General features: G+C 49.6%; 1 pseudogene; it reads left to right on the forward strand.

Annotated features, from left to right (window-relative positions):
* The first annotated feature begins 346 nt into the window (after positions 1-346).
* LOC105719704 (small ribosomal subunit protein eS10-like) lies at positions 347-848 on the forward strand (annotated as a pseudogene).
* The last annotated feature ends 23,449 nt before the right edge of the window (positions 849-24,297 follow it).

Below are 24,297 nucleotides of genomic sequence, written 5' to 3' on the forward strand. Positions count from 1 at the left end.
GCTCTGTGGCTGTTAGTCCCGGATGAACCCGTGAAACTTGAATTCAGAACTGTGGCGGACATTCTCAGGGAAGGTGATCTGCCACCCCACCAGGACCTACATCTGTAAGCACATGACACTCCAAATTTGGAAGACTGTCTTAACCCTGGGTGGTGGTGGCGGCGAATAGATTTCTTATCCAACCCTTGGCTTCATTGGAAAGGACTTCACGTTCTGATGTTGAATTTCAACTTTTTTTTATTGTGGTAAAATAGACATAACATGAAGTTTACCTTGTAATCTCAGTGGTTTTAAAAGATATCCAAGTTCCTTCCTGGCCCCAGCCTCGGTCCCTACAGCTGCCGAGATGTTGATGCTTAAGAAGAACGGGACTGCCATTTATGAACGCCTTTTTAAGGAGGGAGTCGTGGTGGCCAAGAAGGACATCCACGTGCCTAAGCACCGGAGCTGGCAGACAAGAATGTGCCCACCTTCATGTCGTGAAGGCCATGCAGTCTCTCAAGTCCCCAGGCTACGTGAAGGAACAGTTTGCCTGGAGACATGTCTACTGGTGCCTTACCAGCGAGGATATCCAGTGTCTCCGTGATGACCTCCGTCTGCCTCCGGAGATGGTGCCTGCCACCCTACGCCGCAGCCATCTGGAGACTTGCAGGCCTCAGCCTAAAAGTCTGGAAGGTGAGCGATCCGCAAGACTCACAAGAGGGGAGGCCGGCAGAGACACCTGCGGACGGAGGGCTGTGCCCCGCCGTGCAGACGAGAAAGCCGAGGCTGGGGCTGGGCCAGCAACCGAATTCCACTTTAGAGGCGGATTTGTTTGTGGACATGGTCAGCCACCGCTACCTCAGTAAAACTGGAGAGGATAATTTTGCATTGAATACACTTACAGCCAAAAATAAAATTACATAAAATAGACTCAACGATATGTTTTTTATTTCTTTCTAAAAAAACCTCAAATGTTGGGAAATAGCAAAGCTTTGGTGATGCAACTGTGCCAGAGTTCTAAGTTTAAGAAATCCTGATATTTTATTTCTAACATTAAGGTTGTAAAATACTGGTCCTGAGTAATAGGTTCTGGTATGTCACTAAGATACATTACTTGAACAAACCCTTTGCAATTAGACAAATGCTCTTCATTAGCATATCAATGTCACAAAGTGTCGTCCTCCATTTTAAAAAACTTGTGTGATGGAAAGGAGGAAGTAAAACTATCTCTGTTTGTAAATGACATGATATTATATATGAAAAACCCTAAGGAATATAATTAGAATCTACAAAAAATAATTTGCGCTATAAACCAGTTCAGCCGAGTTGCGGGATACAAGATCAGCTCATCACTAGTTCCATGATTTTCTATACACAAAATTCAGCTGGATTTCTATGCACTAGCAGTGAACAACCTGAAAATGAAATCAAGAAGACTGTCTGCTTAGAATAATATCAAAATGAATAAAATATTTAGGAATAAATTTGACCAAAGAAATGCAAGAACTGTAAACCGAAAAATATTGTTGAAAGAAATTAAACAAGGTCTAAATAAATCAAAGGACAGCCTGTGTTTATTGTCTAAAAACTTAATATTGTTAAGATGTTGATACCCAATTTATATACAGATTCAATGCAATCCCTATTGAAACTGTCCCCCCAACCCCAGAAATGGACACACTGATCCTAAAATTCATATAGAATTGCACAGGACCTAAAATAAACAAAACTATCTTGAAAATGAACAAAGTTGAAGGATTTATTCTTCCAACTTTTCAAAACTAACTACAAAGCTACTATAATTAAGAATATTGGCATAAGGATAGATAAATAGACGGATGGAATACAATCCAGTCCACACATCTATGGTCAATTGACTTTTGCCAATGTTGCCAAAACCATTCACTGGGGGAAAGAACAGCCTTTTCAACAAATGATGTTGAAACAAATAGATGTCCACATGCAAAACAATGAATTTGGGGCCGGGCGCAGTGGCTTATGCCTGTAGTCCCAGCACTTTGGGAGTCCGAAGCAGGCAGATCACAAGGTCAGGAGATCGAGACCATCCTGGCCAACATGGTGAAACCCTGTCTCTATTACAAATACAAAAATTAGCCGGGGGTGGTGGCACAACCGCCTGTAGTCCCAGCTACTTGGGAGGCTGAGGCAGGAGAATCGCTTGAACCCAGGAGGCGGAGGTTGCAGTGAGCCGAGATCACAGCCACTGTACTCTAGCCTGGCAACAGAGTGAGACTCCATCTCAAAAAAAAAAAAAAAAAAAAAGAATGAATTTGGACTTATATCATACCATATATAAAACAACTATCAAAGATCTAAATGTTGGAGCTAAAACTATAAAACGCTGAGAAGGAAACACAGGTGGAGCCTGGGCAATACAGTGAGATCCCGCCTTTACACAAAATAAGAAAGTATCAGCCAGGCATGACGGGGTGCTACCTGGAAGGCTGAAGTGGGAGAATCGCTTGAGCCTGGGAAGTTGAGGCTGCAGTGAGCCAACATCGCACCACTGCATTCCAGCCTGGGCAGCAGAAAGAGACCTTTCTCAAAAAAAAAAGAAAAAGAAAGAAAGAAAGAAAGAAAATCTCTGTGACCTTCGATTAGGAAATGGTTTCTTAGAAATGATACCAAAAGCACAAGAATCAAAGAAAAATTAAGAGAACTCAAACTTTACCAAAATTAAAAACATTGTGGGTTGAAAGATACCAACAAGAACGTGAAAAGACAATCCACAGAATAGAAGACTGTATTTGTAAAATATCTATCTGATAAGGGCCTGGCATCCAGAATATACAAAGCACACTTACAACTCAACAATCAAGAAAACCCAATTTAAAAAATGGGCAAAGCATCTGAATAGGCGTATCTTCAAAGAAGACATAGAAATGGCTAATGAACATGAGAGAGTGGTCAACATCGTTAGTTATTAGGGAAATGTCAATCAAAACCACAATGAGATATCCTTTCACATCCACTAGGATAGCTATACAATTAAAAAAAGGAAAACAGCTGGGCATGGTGGCTCTCGCCTGTAATCCCAGCACTTTGGGAGGCCAAGGCTGGCCGATCATGAGGTCAGAAGTTCAAGACCAGTCTGGCCAATATGGTGAAACCCTGTCTCTACTAAAAATACAAAAATTAGCGGGGTGTGGTGGCATGAACCTATAATCCCATCTACTTGGCAGGCTGAGGCGGGGGAATCACTTGAACCCGGGTAACGGAGGTTGCAGTGAGCCAAGACTGCGCCACTGCACTCCAGCCTGGGCGACACAGTGAGACTCCATCCTGTTGGTATGAATGCAGAGATCAGACATTGGTGGTGGGAATGTAAAATGATTCAGTTGCTGTGGAATACAGTTTGGCAGTCCCTCAAAAAGTTAAATAGAGAATCACCTTATAACTCAGCAATTGTTGGTATGTATCTGAGAGAAAAGAAAACATGTTCACACAAATACTTGTTTTGTTTTTTTTTTTTGATATGGAATTTTGCTCTTGTTGCCCAGGCTGGAGTGCAATGGCACGATCTTGGCTCACTGCAACCTCCGCCTCCTGGGTTCTAGCGATTCTCCTGCCTCAGCCTCCTGAGTAGCTGGGATTACAGGCATGCGCCACCACACCTGGCTAATTTTGTATTTTTAGTAGAAGCAGGGTTTCTCCATGTTGGTCAGGCTGTTTTTGAACTCCCGACCTCAGGTGATCCGCCTGCCTTGGCCTCCTAAAGTGTTGGGATTACAGGCGTGACCACCACGCCCAGCCACAAAGACTTGTATATGCACATTCACAGCAGCATTATTCATAATACCAAAAAGGAGAAACAACCTCAATGTCCATCAAGCAATGTGATGATGATGATGAATGAATGAACAAAATGTGGCATGAGTAGCCCCAGCTACTTGAGAGGCTGAGGTGGGAGGATCTCTCGAGCCCAGTAGGTTGAAGCTGCAGTGAGCCGAGATCACACCACTGCACTCCAGCCTGAGCAACAGAGTAAGAACCTGTCTCCCCCGGCCAAAAAAAAAAAAAAAAAAAAAAAGATTAGCCAAAGTAATTCAGTTGTCCATCCAGCGATATGATTAATGGATGAACAAAATGCGACGTAACCATACAATGGACTGTTATTCAGCCATAAAGAAGAATGAAGTTCTGTTGCATGCTATGACATGCATGAAGATTGAAAACATTTTGCTAATTGAAGAAGCCGGTCACATACTGTGTGATTCCATTTGTATAAAAAGTCCAGAATAGGCAAAACCATAGTGACAGAAAATAGATTAGCAGTTGCCAGGGGATGATATAGGGAGGGAATTGGGACTAACTGTTAATATGTATGGGATTTCCTTTTGGAGTGATAAAAATGTTCTGGAATGGGCCAGGTGAGGTGGCTCACACCTGTAATTCCAGCACTTTGGGAGGCCGAGGCAGGCAGATTACGAGGTCAGGAGTTCAAGACCAGCCTGACCAACATGGTGAAACCCTGTCTCTACTAAGAACACAAAAATTAGCCGGGTGTGGTGGCACGTGCCTGTAATCCCAGCTATTCGGGAGGCTGAGGCAGGAGAATCACTTGAATCTGGGCGGCGGAGGTTGCAGTGAGCCAAGATTGCACCACTGCCCTCTGGTCTGGGTGACAGAGCAAGACTTCGTCTCAAAAAAAAAAAAAAAAAAGGTTCTAGAATTAAATAGTGGTGATGGTTGCTCAACCTAGTGAAGATGCTAAAAAACACTCCACTTTAAAATGATGACTTTTATGCTGATTATGAGCTGTACAGAAAAAAAAGAAAGAAAGAAGTATAAAATGATGATTTTTTTAAAAAAAAAATTGGGTCTCACTCTGTCGCTTAGGCTGGACTGCAGTGCTACAATCACAGCTCACTGCAGCCTCAACCTCCCGGGCTCAAGTGATCCTCCCACCTCAGTCTCCTGAGTAGCTGGGACTGCAGGTGCACACCACCACACCAGGCTAATTATTTTATTTTTTGTAGAGACAGGATTTTGACATCTTGTCCAGGCTGGTCTCAAACCCCTGAGCTCAAGCGATCTGCCCACCTCATTCTCCCAAAGTGTTGGGATTACAGGTATGAGCCACTGTGTCTGGTCTTTAAAATGATGACTTTTATATTATGTGAATTGTATCTCAATAAAAATGCCAAATCAAAACAAAATTCACCTTTGCCCTCCAGGATCAGAGTACTTCATGGTGTGTGTGTGGGGTGGGGTGTTGGGGTGACAGGGAAGCATTTCCTTGTACATGCTACCTGTTTCTACATGACCACATTGAAAGGAATGTGTCCTTAGTGACTTCAGTTTGAGTCACATGAAAGTCATTTCAGTCTGTACATCAGGAGTTCAGCCAGCCATAAAGAGGACTCTGCCAGCACATGCACATCATGGCGATTGCCCTTGTATGCTGTTTGCCACTGTTGTGTGACATCCAACAGCAGCATTTGGTAAAATGCTTCTCTCTAAGTATTAATGTCATTAACCTCCCCGCTGGTTTGTCTGGCTTCTTTGCCATCCAGTGACTTGCAGCTGTAGGAGTGAAGGCAGTTTTCAATGATATGCTCTATTCTTGCACAAAATGAAATTTTTATTCTGGGGAATGTTGCTTTGTGCTTATTCTGAAAAAAAGAAAAATATCAGAAGACTCTGATTGCAACTGACACAAAAGATCTGATGACTTTGAGCCAAGATCTGACATTTCATAGCATAATTCATTGAGGACAAGGAGCGAATAGCCAGTAAAACCCAGTTTCTGGATAATCTCTGAGGTAGCTCCTCTCTACAGTTTCTCTTTGCTGCTTGGGCTGAAGAATCATTTACCTTTTCCTTCTTCCCAGCGCACACAGCTATTTTATATTCCCACTAAAATCCTCTTCACTATCTGCATGATATTATTCTGAGCTGTCAGACGTATATTTGCATCTTCATTGCTACTCTGATGAGTCAATGAAGCACTTTTGAGCCATTTAATGATTTTTGTAATTTGGAGATATGGCACGACCATATGAATACATAAAGCATATTTTAAAATACAAACAAAAACATGCATTGGATGGAAAATAAGATTAGCCCAGGTGTCTGGGCACAGTGGCTCATGTCTGTAATCCCAGGCCTTTGGGAGGCTGAGGTAAGAGCCCAGGAGTTGGAGACCAGCCTGGGAAACAGTGAGACCTTGTCCCCACAAAAAATAAAATTAGCCATGCATAGTGGTACATGCCTGTGGTCCCAGCTACTTGGGAGGCTGAGGTGGGAGGATCTCTTGAGCCCCGGAGGTTGAGGCTGCAGTGAGCTGAGATTGTGCCACTGCACTCCAGCCTGGGCAACAGAGGGAGACTCTGTTTCAAAAAACAAACAAGCCAACAAAAACATTAGCCAAGGTAATTCAAGCAGTCCTGGAAACCCCTTGTGCACGTTTTAAGATTGTGATAATTATTAAAAACATAATCATTATTAGAACGTAATGATATTTATGTGACCGTCATAACCACTGTCAGTTTTCAGATGTGAAAAGTAGGGGAACAAAATTGTTGATGACTTTGTCCTCTGAAACTTTGTCCACCTGAGGACATGTTGAGTCAACTGTCCTTGGGCCTCACTCTGAGAAACATTTCACTGCTTCAAGAGATACTAAATTCATAAGAGATGGGCTGTGGGGAAGATGATTGAAGGACAGATGGGTGGACAGAGGCTATCTGGAGGCCTGATGGGAGACAGAGTGGACTTGGGCATTTTCACAGAGTCCTCCATTTTTTCCTCTGGCCTCGGAGTACTCTGCAATAATTATGATTCGCCACCAGAGGGCACTGTGGCACTAGGGACGTCAACCATGAACCCTCTGTATCTGGGTTCCCATTCTCCACGTGTTTTTGATGGCTACCCACCTTTCAACTCTCTAACCACATCAATTTTGTTTCTCTCCTTATATTCAGGGTTCTTACTCTGGCAACCATGCTAGGACTTTTTATGGTCTGTGAACCTCAGAACTTATAGATATGTATGATTAAGTGTATATACCTCTATCTAGGTAGTTTCTATAGTTTTATTTATTTTTTATTTATTTATTTTTTTGAGACGGAGTTTCACTCATGTTACCCAGGCTGGAGTGCAATGGCGGGATCTTGGCTCACCGCAACCTCTGCCTCCTGGGTTCAAGCAATTCTCCTGCCTCAGCCTCCCGAGTAGCTGGGACTACAGGCGTGCACCACCATGCCCAGCTAATTTTTGTATTTTTAATAGAGACGGGGTTTCACTTTGTTGACCAGGATGGTCTCGATCTCTTGACCTCGTGATCCACCTGCCTCGGCCTTCCAAAGTGCTGGGATTATAGGCGTGCGCCACCACGCCCGGCCTATAGTTTTATTTTTTTTTGAGACAAGAATTTCATTCTTCTTGCCCAGGCTGGAGTGCAATGGTGCCTTCTTGACCTCCCAGGTTCAAGCAATTCTCCTGCCTCAGCCTCCCGAGCAACTGGGATTACAGGCATGTGCCGCCACGCCCAGCTAATTTTGTATTTTTTTTTTAGCAGCGACAGGGTTTCTCTATATTAGTCAGGCTGGTCTCTAACCCTTGACTTCAAGTGATCTGCCCCCTTGGCCTCCCAAACTGCTGGGATTAAAGGTGTGAGCCACCATGCCCAGCCAGTTTTTATAGTTTTAATCAAGTTCTCAAGGGTATATGTCACCCTCTCCTCCAACCAGAAGTCAATAACTATTGCCTAAGCAGTACTATCCCCTTGAAGGGGTAGAATACAGTGATATTAGGGACCAACTGGTTGACAAGGGGCAAACACTAAAAATCCTCAAGCTACCTTGCAAGATGTCCCCATTTTACCAATGAAGAGCCTGAAGTGCAAAGAGGCTAAAGACTTTGCCCAGGTCACACAGCTAGGAAGTGGTGAGGCTGGGGTTCAGTTCCTGAAGTGTTCAACTCTGCGCTGTTCTACACTGAGAGAAAGCCTCACCCATTCATCAGCAAAGATGTGGAAGGCCCCGAGGACATGCCCAGCACTGTGCTGGGCGCTGGGGATAGAGCGGTGACCAAACAGCCTCGGTTCCTGCCTTCATGGAGCTTCATGGCTGGAGGAGGTGGTGACGGCGGTCGTGGGGGTGGGAGATGCACACTAAACATACCGGCGTGTAGCTACACACCGGGAACTGTGCTCTGAAGGAAACGAACAGGGAGCAGGAGAGACCATGGGTAAACCTGCAAGTACACTGGCCAGGGGAGGCCTGTCAGAGGAATCAGCATATTAGCTCAGGGTGAAGCATGGGACAGAGCCTTTCGGGAGGGAGAGCTAGCCTGAATGGGCAAGGGAGTGTAGTCAGCAGGGCTTTCTAGGCTGGGTCAGTAATTCGGAGTTTATTCTAAATGAAACAGGACACCATCATGGGGTTTAAAGCAAGGGAGAGGCTGAACATGGTGGCTCAAGCCTGTAATCCCAGCACTTTGGGAGGTAGAGGCGGGTGGATCATCTGAGGTCAGGAGTTCGAGACCAGCCTGATTGACACGTTGAAAGCTGAGGCAGTAGAGTCGCTTAAACCCAGGAGGCGAAGGTTGCAGTGAGCCAAGATGGCGCCATTACACTCCAGCCTGGGCAACAGAGGAAGACTTCATCTCAAAAAAACAAAAACTAAAACTAAAATTTATGGGTTTCTTTTTTTTTGTAATCATGGCAAAAAACCACATAAATGCACCACCTTAACTATTGTTAAGGGTAGATTTCAGTTGTGTTAAATGCATTCACACTGCAGTGCAGAGTATTTCCAGAACTCTTTGCACCTTTGCCAAGCTGAAACTCTGAACCCATTAAACAATAACTCCCCTATTCTCCTCTCCCCCAGGGAACCGCCATTCTAATTCCGTCTCTGTGATCTTGAGATGCTAAGTCGAATCGTACAGTACTTGGTGTTTTGTGACTGGCTTATTTCACTTAGCATGTCCTCACTGTTCATTCATGTCATAGCATGTGTCAGAATTTCCTTCCTTTTTTTATGTTTTTGTTCTTTTCTTATTCTTCTCCTTAATAAAGAATTTTCTTCCTTTTTAAGACTGAACAATATTCCACTGTATGTAGCATTTTGTTTATCTGCTCATCTGCTGGTGGACAGTGGGAATGTTCCTTTTTTTTGGGGGGGGGGGGCAGTCTCTCTTGTTGCCCAGGCTGGAATGCCGTGGCACAAACATAGCTCACTGCACCCTCAACCTCCTGGGCTCAAGTGATCCTCCTGCATCAGCCTCCTGAGTAGCTGGGACTACAGGCAAGCTAATTTTTAAAAAATTTTAAATCACACACCAAGCTAATTTTTAAAAATTTTTAAATTTTTTTGTATAGACAGTGCCTTGCCATGTTGCCCAGTCTGGTCTTGAACTCCTGGGCTCAAGTGATCCTCCTGCCTTGGCCTCCCAAAGTGCTGGGATTATGGGTGTGAGCCTCTGTGTCTGGACTGGTTTCATCTTTTGGCTGTTGTCAATAATGCCACTATAAACATGGGTGTGTAGGTATCTCTTTGATACTCTGCTTTCAAGGTTTTCTTCTTTTTAATTAATGTTTAGGAAATTATAAAATACATGAACTTGGTTCAAATTTCAAAATCACTCTGGCTGGGATAAAGGAGAGATTGGAGGGCAGTGAAAAGTGCAAGGGTGTTTTGTGGTCTGGGTCAGAGTTGGGGCAGCCTGTCGTGTGGTATGGGCCGACTGATGGGGACAGGTAGACAGCGAGGCTCTGTTTGAAGGTACTGGAGGCTTTCAGATGGTGAGGTCAAGTATGCATCTTGAGCTGACTGGATGTCTGTGCCAGAGAGAGACTTCTGGAGCCAATGTGCTGGCAATGGTCTCTAAGGTAAGCGGTGGCCTAGGCCTGGGCGGAGTGCAAATGGAGAGGAAGGGGGCCGAGACCAGCCCCTGATTGTTAGAGTTGGGTGGAGGAGGCACAGAGCAGGCGGAAAAGCAGGAGGCTCAGCATCGGGAGCCGACCGATCAGGGAGTGGCCCACAGTGGAGGCGTCCCCTGGGAAGGCTGATGGAGACAGGACCAGGCACCCAGTGTGCTGGGCAGCGCGGAGGCTGTTGGTGACTTGGACAAGAGCTGTTCCAGCCGGGAGGGAGCGGCAGAGGGTACACGGGAGAATGGAGGTGAGGGAGCGCGGCCTCGGGAGCAGACAGCTACAGAGAAGCTGGGTTCTGACGGACAGCTGAGAAACGGGGCAGTCGTGAGCAAGGTGGGAAGGAGGGAGCTTTGAGTGATGGTTTTGGCTTTTTAAGATGCCTGTGGTACCAAATGCATATTTTTGTTTGTTTGTTTTGTTTTGTTTTGAGAGCGTCTCACTCCCTCACCCAGGCTGCAGTGCAGTAGCATGATCAAGTTCATTGCAACCTCCGCCTCCCAGGTTCAAGCAATTCTCTTGCCTCAGCCTCCCAAGTGGCTGGGATTACAGGCGCACCCCCCAACACCTGGCTAATTTTTGTGTGTTTAGTGGATATGGGGTTTCCCTGTGTTGGGCAGGCTGGTCTTGAATCTCTAACCTCAAGTGATCTGCCCGCCTTGGTCCCCCAAAGTGCTGGGATTACAGGTGTGAGCCACCGTGCGGCCCCCAAATGCATGCTTTGATGCTAAAGGGAAGATCCGGCAGGGAGAGGGTGAAGATGCAGTCAGCAGGGTGGGGACACATGAGAGGACAGAGCCCAGGGTGCCTGTGGACGGCTGGTTTTGGGGGCCCCTCTTCTGTGGTATCAGAAGAGAAACAGGAGGCAAGGGCTCATATAAGTGGTGAATTTGGCCTTTGGAAGTTAAGAAAGGTCTTGTCTGACGATGTTCCATTCCCCGCAAAGGGAGAGGTGTGTCAGGGAAATCAGGGGCGAGGCTGCGGGGAGAGTTCTAGGCCGATGGAGACTGTGCCTGGTGGCCACGGCGGAGAGTGGCGAGAACCGACTTCACAAACATCTTAGGTCTGCTGGTGCCGTTGGGAGCCCACTGGAGGGTGGTGAGCAAGAAGTTACAGTGCCGTCGTCCGCTCAGGTAGCTCGATGTGCTTCCTCCACCAATGCTGGGTGCTGTTGGCGTGGCCTGGAGCGGTTCATCGGGGCAAGGCTTTGTCAGGAGAGCATGATGGGAGGGAGGGAGAGGGAAGGGAATGGGGGACTTTTGCAAAGGAGTGGCTCTCCTGAGGAACCCTTGACTCTCTGCTGGTTGAAGTGAGAAGAGAAGCCGGAGGAGGGATGGCCTTGGGGGACAGGTGGACAGAGAGGGAGATGGAGCAGGGCCTTGGATTAGGTCAGTTTGAGGTAAATGACAAGGTCAGGGTGTGGCCCAGGAGTTGGGGGCTGGGGTGGAGAAAGTGGTCTTCAGAGAGGAAAAGGACAAGGAACAAAGATGCCCGGTGGCGGACGGGTCCCCAATGCAGACATGGAGGCCGCCTGGAATAATGAGAGGAAGGCGTGCAGAGCAAGACACGAGCCCGGGCTGAGCCTTTGGGAAAAGAGGGGGTGAGCAGGAGGCCAGAGGAACACAGCGAGGAGGAGAGGGCGCTGGAACGGAATGCCCTGCTTCTCAAAAGATGTTCAGAAGGAGGGTGGGGTAGGGTGGGGTGGGGTGGGGGCGGGGCATAACTTCTGGAAGCTGCCAAGGGGAGCCAGAAGGACACCAGCCTCATTTCCTGCTCCTAAGGTGTGTGGGGAATGTGAGAATAATAAGATCAAGGCTAGATTTGAGGAAGAATTTTCTGATCCCATAGGATATGAGGCATGAAGACTGGCCATGAAGGGAACCCTAGGAAGTATCTCTTTTCTTTCTGGGGAGGTTTAGGAGCAGAACTGACCCCCACCCACCCGCTTCACTTCCCTCTCCCCCAGGCTTTTTGAGGTCTGTTAGGCACTGCCTGGCATCCTTTGATGTGGGTTTCATTCACTCTGCAAACCTGAGCCCCAGGAGCTGGCCAGCTAGGAGCTGGAGACACAGGGTGAACAAAACGGAAGGAGCAGTTCACTTCCCAGCAGGAGGGGTTGTTTAGGTCTGTTGTTGGTGCAAAGCTGTCAGAAGGAAGAGTTACTCAGGGGTGCTGGAATTGGGATGTGGAGTCAGTTCAGAGAGCGAGTCACTCTTGCTGTTTAGGGGTGGGGAAAGTGGCGGGAAATGGGAAAAGGCCGGGACTTGATGTTTGAGGACGGGGGCTGTGTGGTCTTGAGCAAATCATGTGTTTTTTCCTGCCCCTGACTTGGAAATCAGGGACGAATCCCTCATTCCCCACATCGTTGTGGAATTAATTGAATGTGTTGCCCAAATAACGAAGAGCTATGCAAATGATCCTTATGACATTCCTTAAGTAGCAGCAACCCCCCACCCCACGGTAGGTGTATTAAATACAAGACTATGTGTCAAAGGCCCATCACAGTGGTAGGTGGCACTGGATAAGTGCCGGGTACCCTTGTTAGTCCAGTCTCCGTTCAACGCTAGTGAATTTGCCGCCATCGCAGGACCCAGCTCTGCCGGGAAGGAGAAACGGGTAACTGTCCCAGGCAGAGGGCTGCAGTCAGGGTGCTGGGGCCAGCCGTGGATCTGTCAGGCACTCACATTCAGGACCTTAGTCCCTTGGGGATGACGGTGGAGCAGGAAGCCCCCAGATGAGGAAGGCTTTCTGTCTGCTTCCTTCTCCCTTGCACCCCAGAGCCCTCATCCCTCCATTCATTTCGTACATTTCTATTGAGGGACTACTGTGGGCAAACGGGACTTACAAGTCGGATGGGGTGGAGAGCAAGACAGAGGGGCATTTCTGGTCTCTCCTCTTGTGGGCTGGGTGGGTAGATGGGCTATCCCGGCTTCCAGTTTCCACTTAGCCTTGGCTTGGGATACCAGGAGGGGGCCCAGAAACTCATTTTTTAAAAAGAAAAGTGGGTGCGGGGGCAGTGGCTCATGCCTATAATCCCAGTGCTTTGGGAGCTGAGACAGAAGGATGGGCTGAGGCCAGAAGTTCGGGACCAGCCTGAGCAACACCGCAAGACCCGGTCTCTACAAAAAAAATGAAACAATTAGCCGGGTGTGGTGGGTGGCGCGCGCCTGTGGTCCCAGCTGTCCAGGAGGCTGAGGTGGGAGGATTACTTGAGCCTGGGACGTGGAGGTTGCAGTGAGCCCAGATCTCTCCACTGCACTCCAGCCTGGGCGACAGAGAGAGACCTCATTATCTACCAGAAAATGGAAAAATACTCCAATGCACCCTCCTTATCCTTCTTGGATTCCCGGGTTGCCGCCGATTGCTGCCTTCCTGCCGGAGCTCAAAGCCGAGGAGGGCGCGTGCGGGGCCGGGTGGGGCACCCCGGCTGCACGTCCGCGCATGGCCGCTAGGGGGCGCGGCAGGACGGGGCCGCCAGCCGGGCTGCGGATGCGTCAGGGCGGCGCGAGGCTGATTCAGCCTCCCCGGGTTTACCGCGCCCACTCCGTGCCTCGCTTCCCTGCCCGGCCGCGCCCTGGCCGCTGGCTCGCCCTGACCCTCGGGGATCCCAGGTTCTGCGCCGCCCTGCGCCCTCACAAGGGTTCCCCTGCCGCCAGGAGTCCCGCGCCTCCCGAGATCACAGGCAGGGCTCGCGGGTTTGGGCCGGGCGGGTCCCGCGGGCCCTCCTTTCGCGCCTTTCCCGGGGCCGGGCGTGGCTTCCCTCCAGAGCGGGTTTCGGGGCCCGCCCCGGCGCGGCCCGGATCCGAGGGACAGCTCTGCCAAAGCCGGGCCGTGGGCGGCCGCCGCGGGGGAATCGTGCCCCCTGCCAAAACGCAGGGGGAGACAGCCCGCTCTGTTCCTTGGGTGCGCCCCTGTGTTTTTGCCTCTTCTCAGAGCAAATCAGGAAAAAAATAGGGACTCCTGGGTGGGTCCCCGCTTGGCAGGTTGAAGACAGTGTCCTGACAGGATCTGGCTCGGAATTCGCGTGTGTTAAAGTTGCAGAAACCTCGCCAAACCTGGGTCACCGGCGTCACCTTGGAGATCCTGCCCGGGGGGGCAGGGACTCTCCACAAGTCCCAGAACTCCTGGGCGTGGGTGGGCCTCCCACTCACAGAGTGCATGCAAAGTGCCTAGAATAGTGCCTGGCGTGTAGTCAGCCCTCCACTAACATTGCATTTTATAGATACAGGTGACCCTGAGCAACAATCAGGGCTTTCAGCTGCGAGAGTATGATTATTCCAGAATTTTATGCTGTCTCTGGGACAGCAAGACCAAACCTCCTCTCCTTCCTCCTCAGCTTTCATGGCCGATCTACTTCCATTTATGAATAGTAAATATACTTTCTCTTTCTCGTGATTTTCCTAATAACATTTTCTTTTCTCTACTTTCTCTTATTGTAAGAATACAGAATATAATACACTTAGCAGAAAATACGCGTTTACCCAGTGTTTATGTTACCTGTAAGCCTTCCAGTCAACAGTAGGCTATTGGTAGTTAAGTTTTGGGGGAGTCAAAACTTATACTGAGGTGTGGGAACCTGTACTCAGAAGGCTGAGGTTGGAGGATTGCTTGAGTATCAGAGTCTAAGACCCGACTGAGCAACAGCAAGAACGCTGTTATTGAAAATAAAAAAAATTATTAGGCCTGGAGGCGGGCGGATCACGAGGTCAGGTGTTCGGGACCAGCCTGGCCAACATAGTGAAACCCCATCTCTACTAAAAATACAAAAATTAGCTGGGCATGGTCGTGCGTGCCTGTAATCCCAGCTACTCAGGAGGCTGAGGCAGGAGAATCACTTGAACCCGGGAGGTGGAGGTTGCAGTGAGCCGAGATTGCACCACTGCACCCCAGTCTGGGCGACAGAGCAAGACTCTGTCTCAAAAGTCAAAAAAAAAAAGAGAAAAAAATTATTTTTGACTGCTTGAGGATTGGTGCCTCAACACATGCATGTATTGTTCAATCAACTGTATTATTTTATGTGTATAATTTAAGGTATATAATTATATTTGTATATGCAAATTTATATAAACATATATGCATATTTATATATCTATGCCTACTAGCTAATCTTTATGCGTGCCTGGTATTGTTCCAAGTGCTCCTCAGGTATTAATTATCTCCTTTGATTTTCACAACCACACAAGGACATAAGTGCTGTTATTTATCTCCATATGGTAGCTGAGGAAACAGAAGCTCAGAGAAGCGAGGTAACTTTCGCAAGAGCACACAGCTAGGAAATACGGGGCAGGAGTTAACCCCTGACTCCCTAACTGTAGGGGCCGTGTTCAGATATTGGTGGAGTCTGGTAATATACTTACTGTCATGGGTTCGGCCCTTCACAGTGTCTGGAGATCGAAGTGTTAAACTCAGCCCTGGGAGGAGGAGCCACTTTCCATATGGAAATCCGCTGCCCTTTCTAGCTCTGCTCCTGTCGCCAGAGGACCAAGCTTTCTAGTTGTCCCCAGGTGCCAAAGGGCCAGAAGAGAATCTCTGGTCACTCTTTTTTCCTTGTTAGCTCTCCCTAGGGCCCCAGAACCTGGTTTCTGGCTCCCACCGTTCCCCTTTCTGGTTTTGTAGGTGACACTTGCTGCTTTGGGGTGAGTTACCTTTAGCAAGGTTTCCCAAATACCTGTGAGCAGAGTGGGGCTGACTTGGGGTTCATTAGAATGTCTCGACACACATTCAACACGCAGATTCCCCAGCCCCTTTGAGAGCAGTGGTTCTGCACCTTGACTGCACATTGATACAGTGGACTTAAAGGGAATGGTCTTGCCTGAGCCCTCCTGAGAAATTCCGATTGGGCAGATCTGTGCTTCTGCCTGGGCATCAGGATTTCAGCAAGGTAGGTGGAGGTGGCCTAGGAATCTGTACTTTGAAGAAACGGTTCCTGCGATTTTCCTGAGCAGCTATGTTTGCAGACTTCAGGGTGGACTTCCTTTCTTCTCATTGGTAAAGAGTGCCCAGGATTTTCCCACCAAGGTGCTTTTGGAGTTAGAAGTCAGAGGTGAGTGCTGCTTTCGGAGTCTTGTCCCTTCTCAGCCTCTGCTGGCCCCTGCCTCAGTTTACTGGATTTGTCTCCTTACCAGGTACCAGTATTCCCCCCCTCCCAGTGGGGTTCATTACTCACAGGTTCTGGGAAGAGTGGCCCCTCCTCTGAGCTTTTCACCTGGAGTTGGACTCGATCTCTGAGGGCTCAGAGCAGCCATGCTGGCAGCCCGGGGGCTCTCGTGAGCTCTCATGTCCGTCTGCTTCCCTGTGTGAGCCGGAGGGAGGGATTGCATCTCCCCTCTTCTGGGGCAAGGTGTTTCTCCTTGTCTTTCAGTATTGCATTCCACCCTGGAGTAACATTTGGTCTGGTATCTCCCAGCTTCATAGCATTTATTACTGTTTTTTTGAGACGGAGTGTCGCCCTGTTGCACAGTCTGGAGTGTGGTGGTGAGACCTCGGCTCACTACAACCTCCACTTCCCAGGTTCAAGTGATTCTCGTGCTTCAGCCTCCCGAGTAGCTGGGATTACAGGCATATGTCACCACACCTGGCTAATTTTTGCATTTTTGGTAGAGATGGGGTTTCACCATGTTGGCCAGGCTGGTCTCGAACTCCTGGCCTCAAGTTATCCACCTGCCTTGGCCTCCCAAAGTGCTGGGATTATAGGCGGGAGCCACCACACCTGGCCTGATAGACTTTTTTGTTCTTCTTTGGATACTAGGTGTTTCTCCTGGGTTCCAGGTGTTAAGCTAGGAGTCTAGGGACCTGTATTCTGGACTAACTGTGTGCCCTGGGGCATGCCATTTACCCTCTTTGACCCTCAATTTCCTCACTTGTTAAATGAGTACCTCACAAGATTGCTGTGTGGTCCAAATAACACAGCCTGCAAAGATGTGCTTTGGTGACTGTGAGTGACACCAGTGCGATCCTGAAAGAGCTTTCTCTTGCCTAGTTGGCAGAGTGAGGGGTAATTGCCCTTTTCGGGAAAACCCCAAGATGTCAGCGGCTGATATTAAAGTCCCTAACAATGAGAGATCCTAGAATCCTGCCTCTGCTTCTCATTGAATCCGAGTGTACGCACTGAGTGCCTGCTGTATGCACCCAGCATGGAGATGGGTGTGAGGTGATTCTGTCTGTTGGTAGAGCAGTAAGACAATCCACATAGGAGAATAAGCGTATCACGCTGGGGGAAAACCACGTGCTCTAAGCAGTGACTGCACTGGAATTTCAGCGGGGTAGTGCAGCCTACGTGGCCTGCGATCAAAGACTATGCAGAGGAGGAATCTCAACCAAACGAGCTCAGGGGGATAGATTCGAATTGGGAGGGCGGAGGGGAGGATGAGGGCAAAGTGGCCCTGAGGGGGGCTGCAGAGCGGGGCTGAGGGGAGGCCTGTGGGAGAGGAGAGTGGCTTGGCCGCCTGCCCTCGCCCTGCTTCTCATAGTAACTCGGCCCAGCAGGACTGACCAGCATCAAAACCCTGTGTCACAATGAAGTCCCCTGAGTGAGGCTGTGGCCACCTCCCTTCCCACCTTGGTCTTTTTTTCTTTTTTTTGAGACGGAGTCTTGCTCTTGTCGGGGGCCGGGTCTCAACGCTGGAGCGATCCCCACATGCTCTGTCACCAGGCTGGAGTGCAGTGGCACGATCTCGGCTCACCGCAACCTCTGCCTCTTGGGTTCAAGCAATTTCCTTGCCTCAGCCTCCCGAGTAGCTGGGACTACAGGCGTGCCCCACCACGCTCAGCTAATTTTTGTATTTTTAGTAGAGATGGGGTTTCACCATGTTGGCCAGGATGATCTCGATCTCCTGACTTCGTGATCTGCCCACCTCAGCCTCCCAAAGTGCTGGGATTACAGGCGTGAACCACCGCGCCCGGCCCAGGAACATCCTTCTTCTAGGAGCCCCTTGTGGAGGGAGACCTGGCGCCCTGTCTCTTTAGAATTTGCAGCTCCCTGGTAGCCATTTTTGGTGCATTTACAAGGAGAGGTGAATAAAACCCCCTCCCATCCTAGGCCTTGCTCCTTGCCCCACTGGCAGGGGGAGGGGCAGGGGCAGGGGCAGGGGCAGGACAGACAGTCTGGTATGCCCTGGTGTTGCCATAGCAATGAACGCTGCTTGCTGACCACAGGCTGAACGTGCTAGGTGGCAGGTCACCCCTCCTGGACAGCTGCCCTCCCCTGTAATTTTCTCTCTTTCACTCTGGGTTCTTTGGTGCCCCCTACGCCATATCCCTCTGTAACTTCTTCCCCTCTCCCCCCTCCCCCCACAGCATGCTGTGCCAGCTGAGCTTATCACCGTACCCTGAGCCAGCAGCAGCCATTGTTCTCACGCTTGGCAATGGAGCAACAGGGGAAATCACTCTGTTTGGAGCCAAGGAGGAAGGAAAGAGGGATGGGACTGGAAGGGGCAGGTGATGGAAAAAGTGACTTCCAACCATTCCCTGTCCTGACTTGGATGGCAGCTTAGAGTGGTTGCCAGGGTGATAGCCAGACAAACGCCTGCCCCCACCCCCAGCCCCAAACTGCATAATGGTAGTCGTGTCTTTTCCCAGCTCGAACCCCTCAGGCTCCCGCCTCGTGTGGAGTTCAGATTCCTCAGGCTGAGCTGCCTTTGCCTCAGTTTCCCAGCCTGACCAAAAGGAGCAGGTGGGGCCTCTGGGATAAACAGCACGAACTGGCTGCTGGCTGTGTGCTCCGCAGACATGCACTCCACTCTGTGCCCCGTGCCCCAGGGCTCATCAGGCTGACTTGTACACTGCTTCTGCTGGGCTCCCTGGCCCTCTGGATTCTGGTCAGCCAGCGGGAGGCACCAGCAGGAATTGGAGGGTGAGAGGGGACTCCCGGGCACTCACTCCCTGCTGGGCTGCTGCTGGCCGGGGCTACCTCCCTCTCACGGAGGCCACAGCTCTTGTCAGCAGCTCCAGCCGAAGCTCCAGATCTCCTGGCTGGGGCTCCCTGTTCCTTCCCCTGCTCCCCAGCCCTGAGAGGAGGGGGCTTGGCTCTTGCTGGCCACAGGGGGCTTCACTGTCCCTTGTCCCTTGTGGATTTCCCTCAACCCTGCCCACCCCTCCATGATAAGCTCCTATGTTGAATTGTCCTTGGTCACCCCTTTTGGATACATTCTCTCTGCTGTGGAGACCCCGACTGCTGCAGAGAATGTCTCAACAATGAGGGAGGAGGCCAGGCACGGTGGCTCATGCCTGTAATCCCAGCACTGGCCAAGGTGGGCAGATTGCCTGAGCCCAGGAGTTTGAGACCACACGGTGAGACCCTGTCTCTACACACACACACACACACACACAGACACACACACACACTCTTTAGCTGGGTGTGTTGGCATATGCCTATAGTCCTAGCTACTCGGAAGGCTGAGGTGGAAAATTTCCTGACCCCTGGAAGCCAAGCCGAGCCAAGCAGTGCAGAGCTGAGCAGTGAGCCGAGATCGCGTCACACCAGCTTGGGCAATGCAGCCTGTCTTAAAAAAAAAAAAAAAAAGGGCCAGGCGCGGTGGCTCAAGCCTGTAATCCCAGCACTTTGGGAGGCCGAGGCGGGTGGATCACGAGGTCAAGAGATCGAGACCATCCTGGTCAACATGGTGAAACCCCGTCTCTACTAAAAATTAGCTGGGCATGGTGGCGCGTGCCTGTAATCCCAGCTACTCAGGAGGCTGAGGCAGGAGAATTGCCTGAACCCAGGAGGCGGAGGTTGCGGTGAGCCGAGATCGCGCCATTGCACTCCAGCCTGGGTAACAAAAGCGAAACTCCATCTCAAAAAAAAAAAAAAAAAAAAAAGGAAGGAAGGCGGCTGTCCCAGGACAGCCTTTGTGGTCAGGGCTCTGGCAGGCTGGGTGTAGCCTCCCAGGTGTAATCTGAGATGCACCCAGAAGGCTGCCCTGCCTGGAAATAGCCAGGCTGAAACCTGAAGTTTGAGGGCCATTCCTGTGGTCTAGAAACTTTCTGTAAAGATACCACATTTCCCAGGAAGGTGAGCATCACAGCCAGTCATTCATTTCTCTACCTTCTTTAGTTTCATCAGGTAAGAAGCTTGACTGCAAACTTCAGAAATGCAATGACTGTGTCTGTCTTTGCTGTGTAGACATGGGGCCTGGTGCCAAGTAGGTTTAAATAGACATCTGTTGAGGCCGGGCACAGTGGCTCACGCCTGTAATCCCAGCACTGTGAGAAACCGAGGGTGGATCATGACGTCGGGAGATCGAGGCCATCCTGGCTAACACGGTGAAACCCCGTCTTTACTAAAAATACAAAAAATTAGCCGAGTGTGGTGGCAGGAGCCTGTAGTCCTAGCCACTCAGGAGGCTGAGGCAGGAGAATTGCTTGAACCAGAAGGCGGAGGTTGCAGTGAGCTGAGATCGTGCCGTTGCACTCCGGCCTGGGCGACAGAGTGAGACTCTGTCTCAAAAATAAATAAATAAATAAAATCAATTGAATAAACATATTCACCACTCAACAGTGAGTGGTGAGTGCCTACTATGTTCCATTATGTTCCAGTTGGAGTCCCTGGGAAGCAGGATTTCCCTCCCTGGGGTTGCTCGGGAATATGGAGTGAGGTGCGGAGCTGCTGCTGCATGTCTCAGCACTGCGCCTTTCCAGGTGCTCAGAGCCAACGCCCTGCAGTTACCTTTGACTCTGTCTCACGCCAACACTCAATCCATTACGAAATCCTGCAAGGCAGATCCGAACCCAGCCACTCCTCACCCCCTGCATGGCTGCCAGCTGGCTCTCCTACCTGGAATCCCGCTCAGGCTCCTCCCTGGCTTCCTAACTCCCACCTTTCCCACCTCCCACAGTCTATTCGCAGCACATGAGTCCTTTACAGACGTCAGTTGGATTATGCTATATTTTTACTCAAACCCCAATAATAGTTTTCCAGGACACTTAGAGTGCAACTAAAGTTCTTGCGCCAGCCTCTGAAGTAGGCAGCTTCTGGCTCCCGTGATCCCTGCCTCCTGGTGTAGTCCCCTTCCCTGAGTGTGCACTGGACCTGATGACTTACTTCTAACCTATAGAATACTACAAAATGGGGGGGGGCAGGTGGCTCACACTTGTAATTCTTAACATTTTGGGAGGCTGAGGTAGGGGATTGCTTGAGTCCAGGAGCTTGGACCAGCCTGGGCAACATAGTGAGACATGGTCTCTACAAAAAATACAAAAATCAGCCAGATGTGGTGGTGCATGTCTTTCGTTCCAGCTACTCCGGAGGCTGAGGTGGGAGGACTGTTTGAGCCTAGGAGGTCAAAGCTGTAGTGAGTGGTGATTGCACCACTGCACTCCAGCCTGGGCAACAGAATGAGATCCTGTCTCAAAAAAAAAAAAAAAAAAAAGTATATGGTAAAAGCAATGGATGTCCCTCCTGAGACTAGGTTATGAAAAACTGGCCAGGCGCAATGGCTCACGCCTGTAATCCCAGCACTTTGAGAAGTTGAGGCGAGCCGATCATGAAGTCAGTAGTTCGAGACCAGCCTGACCAACATGGTGAAACCCCATCTCTACTAAAAATACAAAAATTAGCTGGGGGTGGTGGCACGCACCTGTAATCCCAGCTACTCAGGAGGCTGAGGCAGGAGAATCACTTGAATCTGGGAGGCGGAGGTTGCAGTGAGCCAAGATTGCACCACTGCACTCCAGCCTGGGGGACAGAGTGAGAATCTGTCTCAAAAAAAAGAAAAGAAAAAGAAAGTCTGTTTCTGCTGTCATGCCGGCTCTCGCGCTCTCTCCTTCTTGGCTTGCTTACTTTGATGCATCAGGCTGTTCTGTGGAAAGAATTGTGCGAGGCCACCAGCCAATAGTCAACAAGGAACTCGGACGCTCCGTCTAGCATCTGGTGAAGAGCTGAACCCATCAGAGCCCTGTGAGTGAGCTTGGGAGTGGCTCGTTCCTTCTCTAGTTGAGCCTTGAGATGATAGCAGCTTTGGCCAGCACCTTGCAGCCCATGAGGAATCTTTTTTTCTTGAGATGGAGTTTTGCTCTTGTTGCCCAGGCTGGAGTGCAATGGCGCCGTGTCTGCTCACTGCAACCTCTGCCTCCCGGGTTCAAGCTGTTCTCCTGCCTCAGCCTCCCAATTAGCTGAGATTACAGGTGCCCGCCACCACACCTAGCTAATTTTTGTAGTTTTAGTAGAGATGGGTGTAGAGTCCAGCCCTACAGGGTCCTTTGAGCCCCTCTCTGTTGGTGTGGAGATGAGAAACTGTAGAAATAAAAAACACAAGACACAGACTTAGAGAAAAGAGAGTTTGGGCCCAGGGGTCCACTGCCAACCAAAGCACAGAGTCCAGCAGTGGCCCTGGGTGCCTGGACGCTCTGACTTTTATTGAGTACAAAGCTGAGGGCAGGGTAGGTAGGGCGGGGTACAAGCTGGGGGCAGGGCAGATAGGGCGTGGCATTGGTGGTCAGTGATAGGGGGCCCATAGGTGGGGGCCCAAGACTTTCAGGTAGCCAAGATGAGATAAGGAGCATAAAGCATCAGCCCTTTTCCATGCTTGTCAAGAAAGAACAAAGACATTAAGATTTATATAACTTTTACTGATGATCTCTTCTAAGAAAAAAGGAAACAGGTTCAGAAGCAGAACATGAGGTTGACATGGAACGTGACCGCTGAAGCACAGCATCACATAGAGACAGTTAAGCCCCCGGATGTCTGCAGGCCTACCTGACAGCCACCAGGCCCACCGCCAGAGCTCAGAGGAGCGGAGTTTTCTCCTAACTTCCCCGAGGATGGAGATGTCTCGGCCATCTTGGACATCTCCCTCCCTAGCTGGCTAAACAGCGGGCGCTGCACAGCCGAGGCGCCCTCCAGCAGCCCTTATGTGGGCATGACGGAGGGCTTAAAGCGTCTTGTCTTAGGGTCATTCCTTTCACAATGTCACCCCAGGTTCACACTTCAAGACCTGAAAGGCATTAGTAAAAGAACTAAGATTACCTATGAATAACTAAGATCACCTATGAATAACTAAGATCACCTATGAATAACTAAGATCACCTATGAATAACTACTCTCGTTACATCTCTAGTTATTTTCTTCTTCATTGTTTATGTGGGAATAGGCTGAGGCTTCTGACTCCTGCCTCGGCACTTTTGGGGTCTCCCCCTCACAGGCGGGGTTTCGGCATGTTGCTCAGGCTGATCTTGAACTCCTGACCTCAGGTGATCCGCCCGCCTCGGCTTCCCAAAGTGCTGGGGTTACAGGGGTAAGCCACCGTGCCCGGCCCATGAGGGATCTTAAAACAGAGGACTTGACTAAGCAGCCCCCAATTTCCTGACCCACAGAAACTATGAGATAATAAATGCTGTTGTTTTGCGCTGCTCTGTTTTGGTATAATTTGTAACGTAGCAATAGGTAACTAAAACAACCCCCAGAGATCTACTATTCAATCTGTAGCCTTATCCCCGCCTCTGGGTAGCTTTCTGACCTCACCTCCTCCTTATCTCCCGCTCACCCACTCTGTTCCATCCAGGCTGGCCCTCTCGTTGCTGGAGTGCACTGACAGCCACCCACGTTCAAACCTTGGTGACTGCTGCTGTCCCTGCCTGGAACACACACCCCAGTCACCTGCGTGGCCAGTGCCTCTCCTCCATTATCACGTTCTCAGTGAGACCCACTTTGACCGTTTTATTTGAAAGTACACTCATTACACCAAAGCACTTTTGATCCCCTTTATGTGGCTGTACTTTATTTTTTCTCTTTTTTTTTTTTTGAGACAGGGTCTTGCTTTCACCCAGGCTGGAATGCAGTGGTGCGATCATGGCTCACTGCAGGATGGGCTCAAGTGAGTGATCCTTCCACCTCAGCCTCCAAGTAGCTGGGACCACAGGTGTGTGCCACCACACTTGGCTTATTTTTTATATTTTTTAGAGGGAGGGTTGCTCAGGCTGGTCCTGAACTCCTGGGCTCAAGCACTCCTCCTGCTTTGGCCTCCCAAAGTGCTGGGATTACAGGACTGAATCACTGTGCCTGGCCTACTTCATTTTTTCATAGCCCTATTGCCTTCTAACGTAGTACATAACTAAAGGAGCTTGCCTGTTTTGTTCACTAATGCCTCCCAAGGGCCTAACATGGCACTTGACACAGTAGATGCTCAAGAAATATTTGATGAATTAGCCAGGCGTGGTGGTGGGTGCCTGTAATCCCAGCTACTCAGGAGGCTGAAGCAGGAGAATTACCTGAACACACGAGGTAGAGGTTTCAGTGAGCCAAGACCGTGCCACTGCATTCCAGCCTGGGTGACAGAGCGAGATTCCATCTCAAATATATGTGTGTGTGTGTGTGTGTGTGTGTGTGTGTGTGTATGTATATGTATATGTATATATATATATTTGAGATGAATACCCTAATAAGTTGGATTAATGAGGAATATAGTATGTATATATACACA

This window comes from Aotus nancymaae, unplaced genomic scaffold, assembly GCF_030222135.1.
Source record: "Aotus nancymaae isolate 86718 unplaced genomic scaffold, 86718_ANA_hifiasm-v0.15.2.pri h1tg000016l, whole genome shotgun sequence".
NCBI classification, from domain to species: domain Eukaryota; kingdom Metazoa; phylum Chordata; class Mammalia; order Primates; family Aotidae; genus Aotus; species Aotus nancymaae.